We start from the raw sequence: 26059 nt of genomic DNA, 5'->3' as shown, positions 1-26059 counted from the left end.
ACCTGTTGGATCGTGGAGTAACACATTTAGGAAAGGTATGGACAGCAATTGTGAACGGGATCGTTGGATATTCTGGACCAGCAAGTACTATCCTATCTTTAAACTAGATGTTAGGAAATATAGGTGTAATAATACTCCTAAAAATGCACCAATTCTGGAGATGGAATGGCCGGCTGAAGGGGTAGGAGGAGGCCGGATTTTTTTTAACACCATGTGTGCATGCACTGAAGGCTTGCACACATGTTGTTAAATTTATTTTTTATAGCCTGATAGTCCAGAATACATACAAGTTTGTTCATGTTAAGACAAAGAATGTTTTCCAGTTCGAATTGCCGTTGTGCGCCTCATTCTTTCCCATATTGTGGGCAAAGAGTGGGTCATTTGTTGTAGGTAGAAGAGATATGGTGTACTAATATTGGTACCAGAAGAACGTGCCTCCAAGGGATGAAGAGGAACTTGGCGCGCTACACACCTGTTGGATCGTGGAGTAACACATTTAAGAAAGATATGGACAGCACTTGCAATCGGGAGCGTTGGATATTCTGGGCCAGCAGGTACTATCCTATATTTAAACTAGATGTTAGGAAATATTGGTGTAATAATACTCCTAAAAATGCACCAATTCTGGAGATGGAATGGCCGGCTGAAGGGGTAGGAGGAGGCCGGTTTTTTTTTAACACCATGTGTGCATGCACTGAAGGCTTGCACACATGTTGTTACATTTATTTTTTATAGCCTGATAGTCCAGAATACATAGAAGTTTGTTCATGTTAAGACAAAGAATGTTTTCCAGTTCGAATTGCCGTTGTGCGCCTCATTCTTTCCCAAATTGTGGGTCATTTGTTGTAGGTAGAAGAGGAATGGTGTACTAATATTGGTACCAGAAGAACGTGCCTCCAAGGGATGAAGAGGAACTTGGCGCGCTACACACCTGTTGGATCGTGGAGTAACAAATTTAAGAAAAATATGGACAGCACTTGCAATCGGGTGTGTTGGATATTCTGGGCCAGCAGGTACTATCCTATCTTTAAACTAGATGTTAGGAAATATTGGTGTAATAATACTCCTAAAAATGCACCAATTCTGGAGATGGAATGGCCGGCTGAAGGGGTAGGAGGAGGCCGGATTTTTTTTAACACCATGTGTGCATGCACTGAAGCCTTGCACACATGTTGTTAAATTAATTTTTTACAGTCTAATAGTCCAGAATACATACAAGTTTGTCACACGTTAAGACAAAGAATGTTTTCCAGTTCGAATTGGCAATGTGCCCCTCATTCTTTCCCATATTGTGGGCAAAGAGAGGGTCATTGTTGTAGGTAGAAGAGGAATGGTGTACTAATATTGGTACCAGAAGAACGTGCCTCCAAGGGATGAAGAGGAACTTGGCGCGCTACACACCTGTTGGATCGTGGATTATCAAATTTAAGAAAGATATGGACAGCACTTGCAATCGGGTGCGTTGGATATTCTGGGCCAGCAGGTACTATCCTATATTTAAACTAGATGTTAGAAAATATTGGTGTAATAATACTCCTAAAAATGCACCAATTCTGGAGATGGAATGGCCGGCTGAAGGGGTAGGAGGAGGCCGGATTTTTTTTAACACCATGTGTGCATGCACTGAAGGCTTGCACACATGTTGTTAAATTTATTTTTTATAGCCTGATAGTCCAGAATACATACAAGTTTGTCACACGTTAAGACAAAGAATGTTTTCCAGTTCGAATTAGCAATGTGCCCCTCATTCTTTCCCATATTGTGGGCAAAGAGTGGGTCATTTGTTGTAGGTAGAAGAGGAATGGTGTACTAATATTGGTACCAGAAGAACGTGCCTCCAAGGGATGAAGAGGAACTTGGCGCGCTACACACCTGTTGGATCGTGGAGTAACAAATTTAAGAAAGATATGGACAGCACTTGCAATCGGGAGCGTTGGATATTCTGGGCCAGCAGGTACTATCCTATATTTAAACTAGATGTTAGGAAATATTGGTGTAATAATACTCCTAAAAATGCACCAATTCTGGAGATGGAATGGCCGGCTGAAGGGGTAGGAGGAGGCCGGATTTTGTTTAACACCATGTGTGCATGCACTGAAGGCTTGCACACATGTTGTTAAATTTATTTTTTATAGCCTGATAGTCCAGAATACATACAAGTTTGTTCATGTTAAGACAAAGAATGTTTTCCAGTTCGAATTGGCGTTGTGCCCCTCATTCTTTCCCATATTGTGGGCAAAGAATGGGTTATTTGTTGTAGGTAGAAGAGGAATGGTGTACTAATATTGGTACCAGAAGAACGTGCATCCAAGGGATGAAGAGAAACTTGGCGCGCTACACACCTGTTGGATCCTGGAGTAACACATTTAAGAAAGGTATGGACAGCACTTGCGATCTGGAGCGTTGGATATTCTGGATTAGCAGGTACTATCCTAACTTTAAACTAGATGTTAGGAAATATTGGTGTAATAATACTCCTAAAAATGCACCAATTCTGGAGATGGAATGGCCGGCTGAAGGGGTAGGAGGAGGCCGGATTTTGTTTAACACCATGTGTGCATGCAATGAAGGCTTGCACACATGTTGTTAAATTCATTTTTTATAGCCTGATAGTCCAGAATACATACAAGTTTGTCACACGTTAAGACAAAGAATGTTTTGCAGTTCGAATTGGCGTTGTGCCCTCATTCTTTCCCATATTGTGGACAAAGAATGGGTCATTTGTTGTAGGTAGAAGAGGAATGGTGTACTAATATTGGTACCAGAAGAACGCGCCTCCACGGGATGAAAAGGAACTTGGCGCGCTACACACCTGTTGGATCGTGGAGTAACACATTTAGGAAAGGTATGGACAGCACTTGCGATCGGGAGCAGTGGATATTCTGGGCCAGAAGGTACTATCCTATATTTAAACCAGATGTTAGGAAATATTGGTGTAATAATACTCCAAAAAATGCACCAATTCTGGACATGGAATGGCCGGCTGAAGGGGTAGGAGGAGGCCGTATTTTTTTTAACACCATGTGTGCATGCACTGAAGCCTTGCACACATGTTGTTAAATTAATTTTTTACAGTCTAATAGTCCAGAATACATACAAGTTTGTTACACGTTAAGACAAAGAATGTTTTCCAGTTCTAATTGGCGTTGTGCCCCTCATTCTTTCCCATATTGTGGGCAAAGAGTGGGTCATTTGTTGTAGGTAGAAGAGGAATGGTGTACTAATATTGGTACCAGAAGAACGTGCCTCCAAGGGATGAAGAGGAACTTGGCGCGCTACACACCTGTTGGATCGTGGAGTAACAAATTTAAGAAAGATATGGACAGCACTTGCGATCGGGAGCATTGGATATTCTGGATCAGCAGGTACTATCCTATCTTTAAACTAGATGTTAGGAAATATTGGTGTAATAATACTCCTAAAAATGCACCAATTCTGGAGATGGAATGGCCGGCTGAAGGCGTAGGAGGAGGCCGGATTTTTTTTAACACAATGTGTTCATGCACTGAAGCCTTGCACACATGTTGTTAAATTATTTTTTTATAGCCTGATAGTCCAGAATACATACAAGTTTGTCACACGTTAAGACAAAGAATGTTTTCCAGTTCGAATTAGCAATGTGCCCCTCATTCTTTCCCAAATTGTGGGAAAAGAATGGGTCATTTGTTGTAGGTAGAAGAGGAATGGTGTACTAATATTGGTACCAGAAGAACGCGCCTCCAAGGGATGAAGAGGAACTTGGCGCGCTACACACCTGTTGGATCGTGGAGTAACAAATTTAAGAAAGATATGGACAGCACTTGCAATCGGGAGCGTTGGATATTCTGGGCCAGCAGGTACTATCCTATATTTAAACTAGATGTTAGGAAATATTGGTGTAATAATACCGCTAAAAATGCACCAATTCTGGAGATGGAATGGCCGGCTGAAGGGGTAGGAGGAGGCCGGATTTTTTTTAACACCATGTGTGCATGCACTGAAGGCTTGCACACATGTTGTTAAATTTATTTTTTATAGCCTGATAGTCCAGAATACATACAAGTTTGTTCATGTTAAGACAAAGAATGTTTTCCAGTTCGAATTGGCGTTGTGCCCCTCATTCTTTCCCAAATTGTGGGAAAAGAATGGGTCATTTGTTGTAGGTAGAAGAGGAATGGTGTACTAATATTGGTACCAGAAGAACGCGCCTCCAAGGGATGAAGAGGAACTTGGCGCGCTACACACCTGTTGGATCGTGGAGTAACAAATTTAAGAAAGATATGGACAGCACTTGCAATCGGGAGCGTTGGATATTCTGGGCCAGCAGGTACTATCCTATATTTAAACTAGATGTTAGGAAATATTGGTGTAATAATACCGCTAAAAATGCACCAATTCTGGAGATGGAATGGCCGGCTGAAGGGGTAGGAGGAGGCCGGATTTTGTTTAACACCATGTGTGCATGCACTGAAGGCTTGCACACATGTTGTTAAATTTATTTTTTATAGCCTGATAGTCCAGAATAAATACAAGTTTGTTCATGTTAAGACAAAGAATGTTTTCCAGTTCGAATTGGCGTTGTGCCCCTCATCCTTTCCCATATTGTGGGCAAAGAGTGGGTCATTTGTTGTAGGTAGAAGAGGAATGGTGTACTAATATTGGTACCAGAAGAACGTGCCTCCAAGGGATGAAGAGGAACTTGGCGCGCTACACACCTGTTGGATCGTGGAGTAACAAATTTAAGAAAGATATGGACAGCACTTGCGATTGGGAGCATTGGATATTCTGGACCAGCAGGTACTATCCTAACTTTAAACTAGATGTTAGCAAATATTGGTGTAATAATACTAAAAATGCACCACTTATGGAGATGGAATGGCCGGCTGAAGGGGTAGGAGGAGGCCGGATTTTTTTTAACACCATGTGTGCATGCACTGAAGGCTTGCACACATGTTGTTAAATTCATTTTTTACAGTCTGATAGTCCAGAATACATACAAGTTTGTTCATGTTAAGACAAAGAATGTTTTCCAGTTCGAATTGGCATTGTGCCCCTCATTCTTTCCCATATTGTGGGCAAAGAATGGGTCATTTGTTGTAGGTAGAAGAGGAATGGTGTACTAATATTGGTACCAGAAGAACGTGCATCCAAGGGATGAAGAGGAACTTGGAGCGCTACACACCTGTTGGATCCTGGAGTAACACATTTAAGAAAGGTATGGACAGCACTTGCGATCGGGAGCGTTGGATATTCTGGGCCAGCAGGTACTATCCTATATTTAAACTAGATGTTAGGAAATATTGGTGTAATAATACTCCAAAATTTGCACCAATTCTGGACATGGAATGGCTGGCTGAAGGGTTAGGAAGAGGCTGGATTTTTTTTTAACACCATGTGTGCATGCACTGAAGGCTTGCACACATGTTGTTAAATTCATTTTTTATAGCCTGATAGTCCAGAATACATACAAGTTTGTCACACGTTAAGACACAGAATGTTTTCCAGTTCGAATTGGCGTTGTGCCCCTCATTCTTTCCCATATTGTGGGCAAAGAATGGGTCATATGTTGTAGGTAGAAGAGGAATGGTGTACTAATATTGGTACCAGAAGAACGTGCCTCCAAGGGATGAAGAGGAACTTGGCGCGCTACACACCTGTTGCATCGTGGAGTAACACATTTAAGAAAGGTATGGACAGCACTTGCGATCGGGAGCGTTGGATATTCTGGGCCAGCAGGTACTATACTATCTGTAAACTAGATGTTAGGAAATATTGGTGTAATAATACTCCTAAAAACGCACCAATTCTGGAGATGGAATGGCCAGCTGAAGGGGTAGGAGGAGGCCGGATTTTTTTTAACACCATGTGTGCATGCACTGAAGGCTTGCACACATGTTGTTCTCAGTCGTTTTCAATATGATGTCTAATTTAATTTAATTAAATAGTCTTAAAAAGCTACCGTATATTATCCTAATAAGGCTCAGCAGTAGCCAGGGCCGGCCTTAGGGGTGTGCGACCTGTGCCATTACATAGGGCGCATCCCTTCAGCAGGTGGAACGGGGCGCTGCGCTGGCTCCCTTCCACTGCTTGTGTTTTAGAAGCGGCCGGGCAACTCAGCAGCTTCCTTTCCGCCTGGGTGCTTCTCTCACTGACATCGCGTTTCTAGCAGCGAAAATGGGGATTCCTCTAGGAGATGGGGGCATTGGGGATTGGCATTTGTAAATTGCCCACATTGTGACCCCCCCTAATGTCAGTCATGGACAGCTGGGCCTGGGTGTGACTGCAACCTCTTCACCCCCATAGTTATGTTCCCTGGGTTTACACTAACATTACAAAATGTTTTCAATGTCTGACTCGTCCTGTGATAGAAAATGAAAGGTATGAAAGTAAATATATTATTATTCATTCTAGATATGGGGTTATTTTATGTTTATTCCATTATGTATTTTACAGACATTTATGACATCTGAATATGTGGCACCAGTGACAGCTGACATGCTAGAAGATCCACTGTATATATGTAAGTACTATAGCAAATGACAAGCTATAGAAATTCTATAATCTGATGTCATCCAGAATGTTCCTATAGAGACACATGACAAGACTGTGGGAACAAATTCCCCAATGTTGTTCATCCAGGGCCTGTCTTAGGGGTGTGCGACCTGTGCAGTTACACTGGGTGCATCACCTGTCACTAATGAATTGGGCGCCACTGGTCTTGATGTCTGGGGCACCCATTGCTTGAACACTCAATCCCACTCTTCATGTAAAAAAAGTAAAGGGCACTGCTCAGGATGCAGATACAATTCCTTGATAATGGATTACATTACAGTGTGGCAGACAATACTTGTCTGGCAGTGTTATTTGGGCACTGTATGATTGCAGTATTTGAGTACTATATTCTACGCCATGAAGCTGAATTCAGATGCTGCAGATTTGCTGCGCGGCAAAATTCACAAGTGTTACAGGTGAATAGTTACAGTCTCAAAAACTCATCCACATGTAGCAAAAGTAAACGCTGGGAATTTTGCTGCAGCTTTATATTATTAATATTATAGAAATGCTCCATAAAGAAGATATTATGGTATTAGTAATATATAAGGGACTTGTTATTTATGTAATTTCCTAATACACATTTGGCTTATGGGGGAGCACACAGCGCACACAGAGTGTCTACATTACCAGTACTGCAGTCTGTGCGCCACCATGCAGGTCCGTCCACATGAAGTTGCTGTGTACATGAGCCCTAATGTACATTTCCTTCATTGTTGGGTGGTCTATACTGAGCACACGTCTGTCTGGAGTAATAAAACTACACAATTATTGTTTTTTCCAGAATACCTTAAGATCGGCTGCCTGCTGCCAGGGGGACTCTCTGAAGCAATATTTCATCTATGCAAGGTACGTCTCTTATTAGTTACTATATGCAGTATCCACCAATACCCTCCACAGTTAGAATGACACTTTTTGTATGTCCTGGGTCAGAATGCCCCTTTTGTATGGCCCCACAGTAATGAAGCCTCCTTTTCTAAGCCCCGACTCAGTCCTTTTATCCCCCATATTAATAGTGCCCCCTTTGCTCCTATAAAATAAACAATTATACTCACCTAATAGACGACCAACCGTGTCAGACATTTCGCTTCCTCCCTGCGCCTTTATTGTTTGTCCAATTTCAGGGGCCTATGGAGCCCCAGAGCTGTGGGCCACCCTAAATCCCTGGACCCCAGCCGGTCATCCTATTTACCCCTTTGGTAATTTTACACTGGTTGGGGACTGGACTCTGTTCTAAATAGAAATGTTGCCATTGATTGAGATTTGTCCTAATACATTGTCTTTCTTTCTCCTAGAATTAATTCCTCATAAGAGATAATGATAACCACACGTCCCAGGAGGGCAGATCAAAGATTAAGCAGAGCCCTCCACCTCACATCACATAACGTTCTACATTCAGTCGGATGTATTCAGTAGGAAAGTCCAAGGTCAGTGTATTTTATTAACTGCATCTCTAAATGATCACATAGTGTGTATTACTGGTCAATACTGAAGATGGCACTACCACCATAGATGGCCTGGGCACCCTCAACTTACACTGCCGATCCGGCATTTAGGGCCCAAACCTATAATATAAAAAAACAGAAAGATACAATCCCTAGTTTATTGACTGGGTAATGTTATTTGGGCACTGTATGTTTAAATTATTTGGACACTACATGGTGCATCATAAGGGGGAGGACGTCACAGATACTGCACATGTCACCAATAAACCTAAGGCCGGCCCTGGATGTGACACAATAGCTGCCACGTGACATGCCATCCACACGGACATGACCGCTGTGGCCTAGCAACTAAAGACAACAGAACCACCAGCGCAGGAGCCACAGGGAATTTAATAAATGAGTAGGGACAATTTGTTATTTTTAGCCATATGCGGCTTAGACTAAGGTTTATGAAACTGTCAGAAAACCCCTTTAATAATTATTTTGTCTGTTGAATCCAGAAATCCAATTTACCATTTTCTACTCTCTCTACTCCAGTCCAAAAGACTCCACAAAAGACAAATTAGAAGTTTTCCATTAAGGATAAGATTATATAGAAGAAAAACAATAAGCTCCTGGTCCCTGATACAAAATCTATACCAGGGTCCTCCAACTATTATGTGCCATTATACTGCTGGTGTTATTTGTGTTGGCAGAGGGGCATTGGACTCGCCCTGTGATAGAAAATGAAATGTGTGAAAGTAAATATATTATTATTCATTATAGATATGGGGTTATTTTATATATGTGCATTAAACCCATTATGTATTTTACAGACATTTATAACATCTGAATATGTGGCACCAGTGACAGCCGACATGCTAGAAGATGCACTGTATATATGTAAGTATTATAGCAAATAACAACCTATAGAAATTCTATAATGTGATGTCATCCAGAATGTGATGTCATCCAGACACATGACAAGACTGTGGGAACAATCTCCCACATGTTTTCAATAGGCTGAACATATATTTGTTGATATGATGAACCATACTAAGCGCACGTCATAATATCTTCACAGTTTATACTTTTTGTTCCAGAATTTCTTCAGATCGGCTGCCTGCTGCCAGGGGGACTCTCTGAAGTAATATTTCATCTATATGCGGTATGTCCATCATTAGTTACTATATACAGTATCCACCAGTAGCTCTGTACATTGAAAAAGTAATGAGCGGGCAAAATGCCAAGAAAGGCGTAGCAGTGGGGAACCTTGGATAGTTGGTAGGAATAGGCATAATGTAAGTTAGGGGTATCTTTGTCTAAAATGCTGGCCACATGGCTCGGTTTGGGACTGAACGTAGGTGTAAGGTAATTGGGTGAGGGAGTGTAGGGGGATTTTAGACAGCTTTGGTCTGCCAAGAACATTTGCGATGTGTCAAGGCCAGGATGCAATAGACAAGGACTTAAGTGAGTTTCATTACACAGTCATAATCTGCAGGCATAGGTGATAATGGACACTGGCAGAATGTTTTTATATTTACAGCACTCAAGCGGAAAGCAATGGAAGGTGCCAGGATATTGCCACGTAGAGATGAGCGAACCGGGACAACCGAACCCGGTTTCGGTCCGAACTTCCGGAAAAGTTCGGTTCGCAGCGAATCCGAACTTCACCGGGTTCGGCCGAACCCGTTTTGACCGAACCCGGTCAAAAATATTATACAAATCGGCAGCCACTTGTCTCTATCAATCACTGATAGAGAAAAGAGGCTGCTGATTAAAAATAAAATAAAAAGCATTTCATACGTACCTGGTCGTTGTCTTGCGGACGAGTCTCTCTTCTTCCTCCAGTCCGACCTTCTTTTCTGACGCGGCAGCCTGTGATTGGCTGCAGAGGCCTCTGCAGCCTGTGATTGGCTGCAGAGGTCTCTGCAGCCCGTGATTGGCTGCAGAGGCCTCTGCAGCCCGTGATTGGCTGCAGCGCTCACATGGGCTGCATCGTCATCAAGGAATGTCGGGCCGGATGTCGCGAGGGACGCGTCACCAAGGCAACGGCCAGGAGACCGGACTGGAGGAAGCAGGGAGTTCCCGGTAAGTGTGAACGTCTTTTTTTTTTTACAGGTACTCTATATTGTGATCGGTAGTCACTGTCCAGGGTGCTGAAACAGTTACTGCCGATCAGTTAACTCTTTCAGCACCCTGAAGAGTGACTATTTACTGACGTCGCCTAGCAACGCTGCCGTAATGACGGGTGCACACATGTAGCCACCCGTCATTACGGGGCCTCATGCACACGACCGTAAAAACACCCGTTATTAAGGGTCGTAATTACGACCCGAAATAGCGGGCCCATAGACTTCTGTTAGCCACGGGTACCTTCCCGTTTTCTCACGGGAAGGTGCCCGTGCCGTTAAAAAGATAGAACATGTTCTATTTTTTTATTTTACGGGTCGTGCTCGTAATTACGACTCGTAATTACGAGCACGGCCGGCCGCTTTTACGAGCCGTGCTGTCATTATAAGGGTATGTTCACACGACAGCGTCCGTTACGGCTGAAATTACGGGGATGTTTCCGCCTGAAAACATCCCCGTAATTTCAGCCGTTATGGCATATGCAGGCGCTTGAACGCCGCGTCCATTACGGACGTAATTGGCGCTGCTATTCATTGGAGTCAATGAATAACGGCTCCAATTACGGCCAAAGAAGTGACAGGTCACTTCTTTGACGCGGGCATCTATTTACGCGCCGTCATTTGACAGCGGCGCGTAAATTACGCCTCGTGTGAACAGACAAACGTCTGCCCATTGCTTTCAATGGGCAGATGTTTGTCAGCGCTATCGAGGCGCTATTTTTGGACGTAATTCGGGGCAAAAACGCCCGAATTACGTCCGTAATTAGTGAGTGTGAACATACCCTGTGTTCACACGCACTAATTACGGATGTAATTCGGGATTTTTTGCCCCGAATTATGCCCGAAAATAGCGCCTCGATAGCGCTGACAAACATCTGCCCATTGAAAGCAATGGGCAGACGTTTGTCTGTTCACACGAGGCGTATATTTAGGCGCCGCTGTCAAATGACGGCGCGTCAAAGAAGTGACCTGTCACTTCTTTGGCCGTAATTGGAGCCGTTATTCATTGACTCCAATGAATAGCAGCGCCAATTACGTCCGTAATGGACGCCGCGTTCAAGCGCCTGCACTTGCCGTTTCGGCTGAAATTACGGGGATGTTTTCAGACGGAAACATCCCCGTAATTTCAGCCGTTACGGACGCTGTCGTGTGAACATACCCTAAATTTTATAGCAGCACGGCCCGTAAAATAGAAAAATAGAACATGTTCTATTTTTTTAACGGCACGGGCACCTTCCCGTGAGAAAACGGGAAGGTACCCATGGGTAACAGAAGTCTATGAGCCCGTTATTGCGGGTCGTAATTACGACCCACAATAACAGGTGTTTTTACGGTCGTGTGCATAATGGGAGCACGGCTTAGAAAAACGACCGGCTGCCTGTGGCCGGCCGTGCTCCTCTCCTGAAATACTCTGTGCTGCCTTAAACTCTGTGGACAGGTCAGGATCCTGTTTCTTTTAAATGCTGCTAGGGAACCTGCTCGATCCACTATATAAGGCTGCGCTACAGTGCAGCATTTAAAAGAAACAGGATCCTGACCTGTCCACAGAGTTTAAGGCAGCACAGAGTATTTCAGGAGATGAGCGTGCAGATTCAGTGCTGCTGTGAACTCTGCTCTTACCATTACGTAGCTCTCAGTCTGTTACCTCTCCTCCACTCCTGTCCTCAATAACACCTTCACATGATTGGCAAGTCACCACCCCGCACAAGATCCGCACGCTCATCTCCTGAAATACTCTGTGCAGCTGTGAACTCTACTCTTACCATTACGTGGTGACTTGCCAATCATGTGAAGGTGTTCTTGAGGACAGGAGTGGAGGAGAGGTAACAGACTGAGAGCTACGTAATGGTAGGAGCAGAGTTCACAGCAGCACTGAATCTGCACGCTCATCTCCTGAAATACTCTGTGCTGCCTTAAACTCTATGGACAGGTCAGGATCCTGTTTCTTTTAAATGCTGCACTATAGCGCAGCCTTATATAGTGGATCGAGCGGGTTCCCAAGCAGCATTTAAAAGAAACAGTGTGTGTGTTTGGGTATGTGTCTTTGTCTGTTTTTGTTTTTATATGTGTGTTTGTGTTTATGTGTGTTTGTGTATATATGGGTGTGTTTGTGTATATATATGGGTGTATGTGTATATGTTTGTGTGTAGATGTTTGTGTGTGTGTGTTTTTGTATATGTGTGTGTTTGTGTATATGTGTGTATATGGGTGTGTTTATGTGTGTGTTTGTGTATATATGGGTGTGTTTGTGTATATATATGGGTGTATTTGTATATATGTTTGTGTGTAGATGTTTGTGTGTGTGTGTGTGTTTATATATGTGTGTGTTTGTGTATATGGGTGTGTGTATATGTGTGTGTTTGTGTATATGTGTGTGTTTGTGTATGGTTGTTTGTGTGTGCGTGCGTGTATATATGTGTGTAGGTGAGTAGAAGTATTGTTATTGTTCACATTGATAACTGTTTTTTTATGTTGTTGCAGATTTTGATGTACCGATTGGACTACATCTTCGATTCGTTGGACTACTGCGTAGATCTACGTTTTTTTTTAAATTTTAATAAAATGGTTAACGAGGGTTTTGTTGGGGATTTCTTATTTCAATAAAAAATAATTGTCTTTGTGTTTTTTTTTAAACTTTATTAGTGCCTAGATAATGGCAGTTGGCTGATTGACAGCGTCCATTATTAAGGCGGTACTTAGTGTTAGCCGGTGCAGAGGCTAGCACTAACCACCCATTATTACCCCGGTACCCACCACCACCAGGGGTGCCGGGAAGAGCTTGGTACGATCCAGTACCCGACCATCTGTTGTGATGGTCGGGTACTGGGGCGGCCGTAGGCTGGTATTATGAGGCTGGGAAGGGCCAAAAACAGTGGACCTTCCCACCCTTGTAATGCTAGGCTGCTGCTGCTGTGTTGTATCGGGCTGGTTATAAAAATGGGGGGGACCCCACGTCGTTTTTTTTGGGGAATTTAACAAATTTAACAATAGACGTTGGGTCCCCCACATTTTTAATAACCAGCCATATACAAGGCCGCAGCAGTCTGGCATTACATGGGTGGGAAGGGCCACTGGTTTTGTCCATTCCCAGGCTAATAACACTGTGTTGTATGTGGCTGGTTATGATAAATTGGGTGGAACCCCATGTCTTTTTAAAAAAAAATTAAAAAAAAATAAATAATAAAAAAAAAATGACGTGGGGTCCCCCCCACTTTTATAACCAGCCAGATACAACACAGCAGCAGCAGCCTAGCATTACAAGGGTGGGAAGGTCCACTGTTTTTGGCCCTTCCCAGCCTCATAATACCAGCCTGCGGCCGCCCCAGAGCCCGACCATCACAACAGATGGTCGGGTACTGGATCATACCTGGCTCTTCCCGGCACCCCTGGTGGTGGTGGGTACCGGGGTAATAAGGGTGGTTAGTGTTAGCCTCTGTACCGGCTAACGCTAAGCCTCGCCTTAGTAATGGATGTTGTCACTCAGACAGCGGCCATTACTAAAGTGGTAGTAATAAAATTTGAAAAGAAAAAGACAAAGATATAGATAAAATATTTTATTGAAATAAAGCACCCCCAACACAACCCTCATTAACCATTTTATTGTAGAAAAAAAAAAACCGTCATCGAAGTAGTCCTCGAAACCGACGTAGTCCAAACACCAAACCTGTAAAAAAAAGAAAAAATGAAATAAAACATGTTGTAAGCTTAGATTCAGTTTAATGTGTGATACTGACTGTTATACCATGTATAGAAGCCTGCCGTGAAGTTGACTTAGATACAGGGCGCCAGCAGACAGTATCATACATGGCCATACAGACATGTATACAAACAAACATACATACATGCAAACTATCATACATACATGCATACACACACACATGAAACCATACATACAAACATGCAAAGATACATACATATATACAAGCATGCACAAATATACATGCAAACATAAATACATGCAAACATAATTACATACATGCACATATATATAAACATACATGCAAAAATAAAAACATGCAAACATACATGACAACATACATACATGCAAACATACATACATACATACAAACATGTATACATACATGACAACATACATACATGCAAATATACATTCATGCAAACATACATAAATGCAAACATACATACATGCAAATATATACATGCAAATATACATACAAACATGCACATATATACATACATGACAACATACATACATGACGACATACATACATACATACATAAAATGCAAACATACATACATACATTCATGCAAACATACATGCAAATATATACATACATGCCAACATACATACATACATACATACATACATACATGCAAACATACACACATGCAAACATACATACATGCAAATATACATACAAACATACATGCACATATATACATACATACATGACAACATACATGCATACATACATACATGACAACATACATACATGCAAACATACATTCATGCAAACATACATTCATGCAAACATACATACATACATGCAAACATACATTCATGCAAACATACATACATGCAAACATACATGCAAATATATACATGCAAATATACATACACATATATACATACATGCCAACATACATGCACATATATACATGCATACATGACAACATACATACATACATACATACATACATACATGCCAACATACATACATGCCAAAAAAAATAATAATACGTTCATACTTACTTTCCTCCTGTCCGGGCTCCAGTGATGACGTTTCATCCATGTCGCCGCTGCAGCCTGTGATTGGCTGCAGAGGCGGTCACGTGGGATGAAGCGTCATCCTGACGTGCGTGACCGCCACTACAGCCTGTGATTGGCTGCAGCGGCGAAAGGGATGAAACATCATCGCTGGAGGCCGGACAGGAGGAAAGTAAGTACGAACGTATAATTTTTATTTTTTTATTACATTTAAATTGTACTTTCCGCGCGCCGAGCATGTACTGTCAAGGTTGCTGAAAGAGTTAGTGCAGCCCATTAACTCTATCAGCACCCGAGACAGTAGCATGCTCGGCGCACGTAAGTGACAGGTTCGGTCCGAACTAGTTCGGTCCGAATCTAACTTTTTTGTGAAATTCGGCGAACTAGCCGAACCGAACTTTTGAAAAGTTCGCTCATCTCTATTGCCACGTATAGAGACCCCACAAGTCATGCAGCACAAGGACCTGGACTTGGGGTGTACTGGATTGTTTGGAGCAAATGGCATCAAGGAATAAAGGCAGGTATCCTCAATGGTATCATTCTAGAAAAAATTTGAGGGAACATGGCACGATGATGGGCCAAGGGCCAGGATCCTTGCACAGGGATCCAGGGTCGATGAAGGCAGCAATATCCCAGTAGGGCCTCATAATCTCAACATGGGAGAGGGACACCTTGGGGTTGCCAAAATGTTTAGAACACGGGGTACTGGCACAATGTTTGGAATTACAGGAGCAGCGCATCTGGATGTAAAGAGAAGCAGAAGAAGGCAACAGTAGCTGGTTGAGTCTGATTCTGATCTGTCAGATGATAATAAGTGGTCTGATGTTGGGGATAGATGGGCTAATGGGCAAGACGTTTAAGATGCTGAAAAAAATGTTTACGCAGGATAAAGTAAAAAGGTAAAAGCGAGGAGGCGTGATACCGAAAGCCAATCCTTTACTGGAAAGAGGGGGTAAAGTTTGGGGCCAGGAAACATGTTTGTTGATTTCTACCTACACACACACTTGTGCTAGGAACTGTTGGGAAACATAAGGGAGGAAAGGCTTGTCTAGTTTTTGTGATGTCTATGGAAGATTTTGTTTAGTATTGCAGTGTTATGGTGGTGGAGCAAGGACCCCCTTATTGATCAGGTGCCAATAAAAAGGGATGGTGCCTGTGAAGCAGGCTGGTAAGTATAAAAAAAATACATCTGTCGCATCTAAAAGAGGCATCAGTAAACGATTAAATAGACAAGGAGTTGAGTGAGTTGCATCATTAAAGCAGAATCTGCAGGCACGGATGACAATGGATACTTGCAGAATGTTTTTTGTGCCTACAGGACTCAAGTGAGAAGCAGTGGAAAGGACACGGATATCACCACGGATAGGGCGTCCACGAGTCATGCAGCACAAGGAACTGGACTTCTGATGTAATTGACTGTTTGGAGGAGATGGCGTACATTTGCGAAGAATGTAGTTGGCTTTCGAAGCGCATAAGCAGTCTTGTATCATCACTTCAACATGCCGTGTGGTTTATAAAATGTTTTTCTAATAAAGTCATCACATTGTCATGAGGATTGCTGGACCGTATTTTCTTCTGTTTACTGTATATTTATTGGACAGTGCTAACGCCATACAGCCCTCCCTGTAGAGAACGCCATACAGCCCTCCTGTAGAGAACGCCATACATTCCCCCTGCAGAGAACGCCATACAGCCCTCCCTGTAGAGAACGCCATACAGCCCCCCCCCTGTAGAGAACGCCATACAGCCCCCCCCTGTAGGGAACGCCATACATCCCCCCCCTTTAGAGAACGCCATAGAGCCCCCCCCTGTAGGGAACGCCATATAGCCCCCCCTGTAGGGAACGCCATACAGCCCCCCTGTAGGGAACGCCATACAGCGTTCCCCCCCCCCTGTAGGGAACACCATACAGCGTCCCCCTCCCAAAAAAATGCGACCTACAGTGTGTCCTACAAAATACATGTATCCCCTATCCACAGGATAGGGGATACATGTGTGATCGCTGGCAGCGAAAGCTGCTTCTATCCTCTCCTCAGGGTCCCCGGCAGTCACTGACAGCCGGAGACCCGACATTCAGCAGCCCGATCGCGCGGGCAGTAAGTTAAAACCGGAGTCGTAAAAAGTCTATGGCTCGGGTTTTAAGGACCCTGACCGCTGGCCGTAAAAATACAGCCAGCGGTCGGGAACCAGTTAACGGCAGAGCGGGGAGATACCTCCCCGCTCTGCCGTAGAGTTCAGTGGCGTCCCGCTGTAGCAGCCATAGCGGCAGCCAGCGGAGCCTCCGGCCATGGTGGGGGCCCGTGCCGGCGGGCGTAACGGGCCACCTCATGCTGCGGGCCCCGTAGCAGCCGCTACGGCTGCTACGGCGGTAGTTACGCCACTGCTCAGTACATATATACAACACCAAAAAAAATCTCAGTGTTATGGCTGCGGACCTCTGTCGCTCACCCTGTGATGAACGGCCGCGACCGCAACTTCCTGGCCACCTCCCCAGAGACCACGGCTGGCGCGGCCTTCCCTTCCTGGAGTGTGCGAGGAGTGCCTTAAAGGGCCAGCGTGCGCACTTCCTAAAAGTTTTCTATCCTACCCCAGTGCACCCTGGATTATAAAAAGGTATCTGCCCTTCCACCCCTTGCTTGAGCGTTGTTTGTACTTTTCCCATGTTTGTATTGCAAAGGGTCCCTTAGTTTTTTCCTGCTTGATCCCAGAGTTCCCGTTCCCTGCATCCGATTTCCTGTATCCCTTGCTGTTTCCTAACTGTGCCTGCCTTTTATCAGAGTCGTGTGGTACCGCCGGCTGGATATGCCACGTCTGTGTGTCATCTACCATTCCTGGTGCCATCCGCTTCGTCTGGCGCAACCTGCCACACCTAGCCCTATCTGAGCTGGAGCCCACGGCCTAGTGGGTCCACATAGGGATGTAGCCATCTTTAACTTGACTCTGATAACTTGTTGCAACGTGATATCACACAAAAATAACCATTGAGAAGTCATTGAAAAGGTCAAGATAAGGGATCTTTCCACCGTGTATTTAATGCGTTATTAGTCAAGCTAAAGTCAGCTACATATGTTCCGTAGATTGTGACAGTACGCTCAGGCCATGGAACCCGCTGGCCAGCCTAAGACCACAGTTCAGGTCATACAGACGGATATGCGTGACCTATATGCACATCAGCAATTACTAAGGGGTGGACCCCAATAGTATATATTGTATCTATATGCACGTCAGGATCAACTCCTCGTGGCTGTAAACTCCATCATCGCCCGACTGCATCAACTCCCTGTTCCTTCCCCAGAGACTGCTGCCGTTCCACTGCCTAATACTCCTACTGTCTGTTTTCTGTATCCACAGTTGCACTGCCTCTTTTTCCTCGCTATGACTGCGTGCTCACCATTTCTCCTCTGATGAGGCCAAGGTAGCGTTCATTATTTCCCTCCTCGCTGGCAAGTCCCTCGCATGGGCGAACCCCATCCTGGAATGACAGGGGCCCAAATTTTCGGACTTAGCCCTGTTCGTACAGACTTTTTGTGACGTGTTCAAGAAGCTGGGTCGAACATCCTTAGCAACAGCCACTCTGCTAACCCTCAAGCAAGGGGGTCCACAGCAGGAGAGTATGCCATCTCCTTCCGTACCCTGGCAGCAGAGTTGGCATGGAACAATGAAGCATTGGTGGCGACCTATGGCATGGACTGTCCTCAAACACTATGGACGAGCTGGCAGCCCGCGACCTCCCACCTACCTTGGATGCCCATATCCTGTTGGCTACCCAGGTCAACATGAGGATCCAGGAACGCGATGAGGAGGTTCGGTGGAGAGACGTTTTCACAGATTAGCACCCTCGTTCCAGAGACCACTACTGCTCCCTCTTGTTGCTCTACCTGAGGAACCAATGCAGGTAGACAGAGTCAAGTTGTCCGAGCAGGAGAAACAGCGTTGACGCTCTTCAGGTCTGTGTTTGTATTGCGGCCTTAAAGGCCCTTTCGTGCGCCAATGTCCACAAAAGCCGGGAAACTCCAGCTCCTAGAGAGGCAACTCTAGGTGGGATGATGCCAAACGTCAAAACCTCTTCCAAATTATCTATTCCTGTGACCATCATCTCGGGAGAGACATCACACTTCCCCTCTGCCTATTTTGACTCCAGGGCAGCTGCAGATTTCATCCAGCAGGATTTAGTAGACCGACTACATCTACCCACAGTTCTTCTAGAGAGATCCCTTGCTGTTGCTTCTGTAAATGGACTACCATTGCCCGATCCTATTGTGGCTATCATGAAACCACTTACGTTACAAATCGGAGTCCTTCACTCAGAACAGATCAACTTCCTCGTCCTGCCTAAAGCCATCAACCCGGTTCTGCTGGGTCTGCCTTGGCTTTGTCTACACGCCCAGGTCCTTCACTGGAGTTCTGGAGAGGTCCCCCAATGGGGGCCAAGATGCCTTAGCCGCTGCCTGCAACAGGTCCGCCCTGTTTTGCCTCCACTGCCTCAGTCACTCTCCGATCTACCATCTCATTAAGCCAGTTTTGAGGACATCTTCAGTAAGAGCAGGTAGATAAAAACAGTGGGAACCAGGTGGGATCCACTGTAAAAAAGAGACACCATCCAGGCGCAATACTTTTTTGAGAAAATATATATATATAATTAATTGTCTAAAACAATAGATCATAATAAAACATACATAAAAAAGAGAGATAGAGGGTCTCTTGAGGTACAACGCGTTTAGTGGAAACAGAACCACTTTATCAAGTAAACATGAGACCATAAAGTTTTTTCCAGAGAACCCCTTTAATGACCACCGTGAAAAGGCGTATTGTCATTAAGGGGTTAAATTCGCAGTGTTGGACGGTCATCTCCAGTTTACTGTTGTATCATTATTATACCGAAATTTATATTATATTATATAATATAATAATATATTATATAATATATATATTATTATATTATACCTGTTAGGAGATGATGTCACCCCCAGATGAAGGCTGTGCCGAAACGTGCGTCGTGGTTGGCGCCATCCCGGTTGTGTCATATAGATGGGTATATACTGAGGCATGTTATTTCATATGCTGTACTCTTTTGAACATGTGTTGCACCTATCCTAGGACCATCACTACTTGTATTTAGCTTCTTGTCCATGTCCTTGTCCATCCTGCAGTATTGTAAAGACAATTTATATTATATATGGTATATATATCCTTATTTCATATATATTGCTTAGCACTATACACTTTATAAATAAGATGTATCCGTATTGTTATGGGCATGTGTTCACCCTGTGTATTTCACTCTGGAGATGTTGCCATATCTATTGTGTGACACTTTTTATTCATTTGTCCTCTATATTTAATAAAGTTTTTTGATACTTTTCAAAAGCATCACTATTGGTGCTTGGTGCCATTATTGTTTAGGTCAGGTTTGCCCCCTGCCGCTAGGGGCTGTGGGGTAACACAGCAGGAGGCATGTGCAGATGCCTGAGGGACTCAGTGGTGTGCCTGCTGAACATGGTGGGCGGTTCCCTGGTGAAGGGTGCGGGTCCATCCCAGTTTTTAGTGTGGGCGGTCCTGTAAAACATTTTCCCTTGTTAACCCTCTTCCGGTGAGTTATGAGGCGGTTGCGGTTTCAGTCCAGACTGAGACACCTAATTAGGTAAACAGGGATAACTTGGCTGTGTATGTCTGCTTCGAGGGATTGGTGCCCATCTTAAGCAGGAGGTCAGGAAACAAATAGGGAAGGATGAGTATGTGGAGATGTTCTCCCTCCTCCCCTTGGAGAAGTTCTATCTGGATCAGGGGAAGAGGGGCTAGAGCATAAAAGAAGGAGGAGGAGAAAAGGCGTTATCTCCTGATTCCGCAAATGTTTACCAATTGGTTAATATGGTGAACGTTTTCATTTGCGATTCTAGCTAGAGTGATTTGCGAAAAGACCCAGGAGCACTGCTCGGCCCTTTTATGTTTTATGGATTCTATTGGGGAAGCATATAGGGTGTATAAGGGCCTGGTATGGCTCCGTTATGATAAAGAAGTCACAGTACAGCTGACACTAAGCTTTATGCAGAACATAGTGGAATGTCAAAAACAGCAAAAAAAATCAAGAGAATCAAAAGAAATTTAATAAAACAACACCAGTCCCAAGTGAATATAATTCGTAATGTTGTAGGGGGGTAAGGGAATGATAATGCTGGGAACTCTCTCTGTTATACTCTACTTAAACCCTATACACACACAAGAAACAGAGTATAGAGCCAAGTATATATGAAAAGAATAACAAATTTTATTAAATACATATAAAAACATACATGTTAAAAAGGTACATGAGTGGAGAGACTCTATATGATATGAACACAGGTAAGTAGGAAAACCAAGTGTATGGTGTGTTTAATGTCCTTATATTAAGGACATATGCATAGGGCAGTGTGCTATCGTATATAACGTTAGTTGTTTGAGTGTGAGCTGTTTTGTTAAGGACAGAAGTGTCCAAAGGGTGTTTTCTAGAGTAAAATACTCCCAACATTAATAACTCAGATAGCCTTACCCATAATAGTAGTCCTGGTAGCCTGGATACCTGTGTGTAGAACAATAAGATGTCATTTTTTATCAAAATTTCTTATTTTCACAGGAAACAAAATACCCCATTTTGTTGCCCAATTTGTCCTTGGTGCGGCAATACCCCATTTGTGGTGATAAACTGCCGTTTGGGCCCATGGGAGGGCTCAGAAGGAAAGGACCACCATTTGGCCTACTAGAGTTTTTCTGGTGCTAAGTCATGTATGCAGAAGCCCCTGAGGTACCAGTACAGTTGAAACCCCTGAGAAGTGACCCCATTTTAAAAACTACACCCATTAAGACATTCATCTAGAGGTGTATTGAGCCTTTTGACCCCACAGATACGGTGTAAAAGATAATGCGCAGCAGATGGGGCAGAGTGAGATTTGCAATTTTCTCTATATATATGGCATGTCCATGCCCGATATAGTGTGCCCAGCATGTGCCACTGGAGATATACACACCATAAGATGTAATTTGGGTTCTCCCGGGTACGGCAATACCCTACATGTGGCTGTAATGATAGAGGTAGGGAAACGGACAAGTGAGCCCTAATCTACCCGCCACTCTGTCCCTGCCTATTTGCAACGACCCGCCCTAGGCGACGGGGTACAACTGGGCGGCGGTTCCTACGCTCAGTAAGTGCACGAGACAAACAGACAAGGGTACACAAAGCTAAGGGAAATGGGGCAGTTGCCCACGGCAACACCGTGAGCAACAAGAGAGGTGAACGAGCCGAGTCAAACCAGGAGTGTACAAGGTACGAAACGCAGAGCAGAAGAGTAGTCAGTAAGCCAGGGTCAGTATGGAGCAGGATCAAATATTCAGGAGCTGTAGCTGGGCCAGGAAACCACACGAGAAGAATCACAAGCACTGGAGGAACAGGAAAGGCAGGTATAAATAGACAGAGGGCGGGAGCTAGCTGAGTCTTGCCAGGCTGCGATAGGCTCTCTCACTCCTAAGCCTGCCAGCCTGAGTGGTTGAAGCTGGAGTCAGTTTCAGAGACATAGACTCAGGTGTCGACTGATTACCTATGGGCGTTAACCCCGCTGTGCCTGGCAGATCCTTTACAGTGGCTGTTATTAGCTGCCTGGGCACACGGCAGGGCTCAGAAGGGAAAGATGAGGGGCATAAGCTGTGCGGAGTGTATCAGGGTAAATTAAAAATTAAGGGATGTATGATAAATTCGAAAACAATCTTTCATACAGAGCCCTGGTTTTTCGGGACACGTGTTGCATTCGTATATTGTTTACCTCCTTATCCCCCTCTTTGAGCAGACTCTGCACCTCTTTTGACTTTTTCCCTTCTTGCCAGTTTGGGGAACTTCTCCTGGAAAGTGCTGCCCTGGTACGATGCGTGTGGCCTCGCTTCCGGAAGTACTGGATGCTCCCTATTCTTGGTCCTAAAGATTAGGTTCTTGATAATCACCTCTTGAAATTCCAGGAAAGTTCCCCTCTGGCCTGCACATCGACGTAGCACATACGCATTGTACAATGCCATCTGTATGATGTGCACGGCCAGCTTCTTATACCACACCCTCGATTTCCGCATGGCGCTGTAGGGCTTCAGGACTTGATCTGACAAGTCAACCCCTCCCATGTACCTATTGTAGTCCAGGATGCAGTCTGGTTTGGGGGTCTCTATACTGGTACCTCGTACAGGTACATGGGTACTGGTGTGGCCATGTATTGTTGTTAATACAAGGACATCTCTCTTGTCCTTGTACTTGACACACAATATGTTGCTGCTAGATTGTGCCCTGCTTTCACCCCTTCTGAGTGTTTGCCCAAGCAGAATCTTAGGGAGGCCTCTCAGATTTTTTCTAGTAGTGCCGCATGCCGCAGGACTTCTGGAAGCGAGGCACTTGAAGAGTGGGACGCTGGTATAAAAATTATCCAAGTAGAGGTGGTAACCCTGGTCCAGCAGTGGGTGCACCAAATCCCACACAATTTTTGCATTAATTCCCAGTAAGGGGGGGCATTCTGGGGGCTGAATACTGCTGTCCTTCCCTTCATACATCCTAAATTTGTAGGTATACCCTGATGCAATCTCGCACAGCTTATACATCTTACGCCATACCTTGCCCTCTTACTCGGCAGGTACTGGCGGAATTGAAGCCTCCCTTTAAAATGTACCAGGGACTCATCAATAGAAATACACTTCTCGGGGGTGTATGCTTGGGCAAACCGAGCACTGAAATGGTGTAATAGGGGTCTCAGTTTGTACAAACGGTCAAAACTGGGGTGTAACGTCCGTGGCTGCGGGCTGTCAGCTCCAGCCTCCCGCTGACAGCCGCAGCCACGAGTTCGCAAGCGCTGGCCCCAGCCTCCTCCTCAGGAGACGCCAGCACTTGCATCCACTCACCTTCGCCGGAACCCGCAGGGTGCACGCGCACACTCGTCCCCGCTCTTAAAGGGGCAGCGCACGCACCGGACATCTTGAACGACCTTTGACCCGTGAGTACCCTGGGCTATAAGAGGGGTCCAGCCCCCTAGTTCGATGCCTGAGCGTTGTTAGTTTTCCCAGTCTGTCTTGCAAATGGTCCCTTAGTGTTTCCCGTTCCTGTTGTTACCCGTACCTTGTTCCCCGTTCCTGTTTCCCGTGCTTTGCCCTAGTATCTAGTCATGCCACGTCCAGAGGAATCTGACACGTCCTGTGTCATCTGCCACGTCCAGAGGAATCTGCCACGTCCTGTGTCATCTGCCACGTCCAGAGGAATCTGCCACGTCCTGTGTCATCTGCCACGTCAAGAGGAATCTGCCACGTCTGGAGGAATCCGCCACGTCCTGTGTCATCTGCCACGTCTGGAGGAGTCTGGCACGTCTGGAGGAATCCGCCACATCTGGAGGAAATTGCGGCTCCTGTGTCATCCGCCACGTTTGGCGCCATCTGCTGCACCCATCTCATCTGTGCCAGAGCTGCGGCCACCATCTGGACTATTCAGGTACCCTTGTGCGGGACATTGTATTTCTGGGGTGTCCTGTTTGGCCAGCTGCCTCCCCGCTGTGGCGGTACGGCCTAGTGGGTCCACTAACCCGCTTCGTGACATGGGGTCATCTCGGGGTGTTCACTGCTCATTATCCTTATAATTTAAGAAGCAAAATATTGCCTCATAATGCATCCTGGACATGGCCATACGGTACATTGGGGGTATGGTATAAGATGTCCATGCTCCAGTAGGTCCTAATGGATGGCTTTTTCAGAAGCCCCATGTTCAAGTGAAGTCCCCAGAACTTGCCCAACTCTGCTACATCTACAGGGGTCTACCTGTAGGATTGGGCATAAAATGATGTAGGGTTCTTAGTAATATACTGTTGGACATATAAATTTGTCTGGGAGACCATAAGATCTATAAAGTCATCAGTGAAGAAGAACTTGAAAAAGCCCATTTCACTGAGCCCTGCCGTATTAAATTTTAACTCTGGGATTTTGGGCTCATAAATGTCTGGTGTGGGGGTCCAAATGGGGGCTTGAACTGCGGCAGGCTGATTTCGCTCGGGGGCTTCAACTGCACTGGTGGTCAAGGGGCATCTCCTAGGAGGTTCCTCTTCTTCAGCACTGGATAAGGAGGTGGATAAATAAAACAGAGTCTCACCATCCGACGACTCTGTGTCGGAGGCAAGAAATTAATATGCCTCTTCGGCACTAAATGTCCGTTGGGACATGTTTGATTGCTTTCCTAACTAGGAGCAATAGGCTGCTACCTAAACCAGCTCAAAAAATTGGTGTTTTTATAGAACGAGTGGGCTTCCCTGAGACTAAACCTAACAAGGGCGATGGTTCCTAACACTAAACCTAACTAGATTTTATTTGAACTTCCCTGAGACTAAATCTAACTACGGCGACTATTCTCTGACACTAAACCTAACTAGATTATTCTGAGCTTCCCTAACACTAAACCTAACTACGGTGACGGGTGCCTGACACTAAACCTATCTAGATTATTCCGAGCTTCCCTGACGCTAAACCTAACTACTGTGATGGACCCCTAACGCTAGATCTAACTATGGTGATGGATTCCTGTCGCTATACCTAACTATGCTTTTTGACGGTTCCCTGACACTAACTAACACTAATACTAAACTAACTAGATAAATTGTCTAAATTAACAGGTTTTTTTTTCTTTTTTTTTTTTTTTATAAATTTTTTTATTTTATATGTTTTATAAAGAAAAAAATAATCCCCAGGGACCAAGAAATTGGTCCTGAAGACTAAGAAGTGGTCAGTGATAGGAGATCACTGACCAAAAATGTGGGGGGAACACAAGGAGGAAGGGTAAAGGACTGGGTAGTGGATTGGGGAGGTGGGAAGCAGAAAAAAGTTGTCTTTTTTTCACTTTTTTTCACTCTTTTTCTTCTCTCCCTCTACTCACAACCGCTCTGAACGCCTCGCTATCTCCATCTCAGGGCGGGTGCGGCAGGATGTGATGTCAGGGAGAGGAAGTGAAGAGACCGATTACTCACTGACTGACCAATAGTGGCGATTGTGGAGGCGGGACCATCGCAATTGGTCCCGGCGTATTGAGCTGTGATAGCCTGCTGTCGGAAACAGCAGCTGTCACAGCTCGTGCACGCGCCGGTGGAAAATGGCGATGCATTTTCCCTGCGACATAATATTCCGTCGCTGAGCGCAAACGGGGCGGTCAGTGTGCGACGGAATATTACGTTGCTGAGCTCGAAGGGGTTAAATACATTGAATACACAGT

Source organism: Rhinoderma darwinii, chromosome 2, assembly GCF_050947455.1.
Source record: "Rhinoderma darwinii isolate aRhiDar2 chromosome 2, aRhiDar2.hap1, whole genome shotgun sequence".
NCBI lineage: Eukaryota > Metazoa > Chordata > Amphibia > Anura > Rhinodermatidae > Rhinoderma > Rhinoderma darwinii.
Note: the sequence above shows the minus strand (reverse complement) of the source record.